This window comes from Gavialis gangeticus, unplaced genomic scaffold, assembly GCF_001723915.1.
Source record: "Gavialis gangeticus isolate Ggan-Ray unplaced genomic scaffold, GavGan_comp1, whole genome shotgun sequence".
Classification (NCBI taxonomy): domain Eukaryota; kingdom Metazoa; phylum Chordata; order Crocodylia; family Gavialidae; genus Gavialis; species Gavialis gangeticus.
Window position 1 is genome coordinate 561,755 of NW_017729000.1, and position 1,424 is coordinate 563,178.

Here is a 1,424-nt window from a genome sequence, read left to right on the forward strand (position 1 = left end):
AGCTAAGCTTGCCAGGAAGTGACTGCAGAGTCACTGTCCTGCCACCCAGGGCAGGGCTCAGCACCTGTGTGACCGTGGGTGGACCTGGCCGCCCGGTCCCTGCCTCTGGAGAGCCGTGGCCGACTTCCTCCCGCTTCCCTATCAGACCCGAGTCCAGACACGTCCACCCACAGCGCGCAGCGGGTCCTTGCTGCCACAGCCATGTCTAGGCAGGAGGCCCGGGCCCGGGCCGCAAGACTTGGTCTGCACAGGCCGGGCCTTGCTCCTGAGGGCTGCAGCAGGGGCTGTTTGTGCCTCTCCTGTGCCCACGCTGAACACAGCGGAGCCGCTTGGGGCTGGTCGTGGGAGCAGAGGCCACCTCCCAGAGGCGGCAGGGCAGCACCTGGCACCAGGGCTGGGACTGCGGTGGGGGATCAAGGGATGCAAGCAGGTCACGATCACCAGTGCAGAAGCAGAAAACTCCTCTGAGCTGTAGCTGCCCCTGCCCGCGATCCCTGCACATAGGCTCTGGCCCCAGGGCTGCCCTGAGGGACCCTCCCTGCGTTCCCGGGTGCTGGGCTGCGAGGGGAGTCAGAGGAGGGAGAGGCCAGCAGCTGTTTGCTTGCTGGGGTGGGGAGGTGAGATTAGACCAACCCGGGGCAGAGTCAAGAATGGGGACACGAGCCGAAGTCGCAGCCACCACAACTGTGTCTAGCTACAGACACGTCCAATCCAGCAGCTCTCAACCCTGGCAGACTCGGGGCCACGTTGGAGATGCCAGCTCGTAGCACTGGCTCGTTGCTTGACCGCAGGAAAATAACAGAGTGGTTCTTCTGCGGCAAAGGCTCAGAAAGCCCCATCAGGGCAGGGGGTTCGGGACGCTCCAGATTCCTGTTGGAAATCTCGGGGTTTGTCCCGGCCCCAGGGCTGAGAAGTGCAGGCAGCAGGGACTGCAGGACACAACCCAGCCTGGAGGGAGCTAACATGAGGGCCTGCCAGCACACAGATCACACGAACACCCGCCCTGCTCTGCTGGATCAGGCCCTGGGCAGCAACCACATGGGCTGGGCCCACCCAACCCACCAAAATCCAGAGACCCAAGGACCACGACTGGACACCCTCGTCCTGCCTTCATGCTCGATCCAGCCCACAAGCTTCCTTGTCGCTGGCCAGCACCAGCCTGGATTGGGCCCTGCAGTTTCACCCTTGCCCAAGCTGCCTGCTGGAGGAATGGAGCTGGGCGCTCCTGAGCATGGCAGGATCAGGCCTTGCTCGTGTGCTGGTCTGGAGCTCTAGTGACCCCCCCCAAACCCAGCACGTGCTTGCACTACCCCCCGCCCAAACACAGCACAGGGCTTGCCCCACTCTGGGCGCCCAGCACCCTGCCCTGGTCTTTGTTCGGGTTTGCAGAGACCGTGGCGGCAGAAAGCAAACATCACTGATTT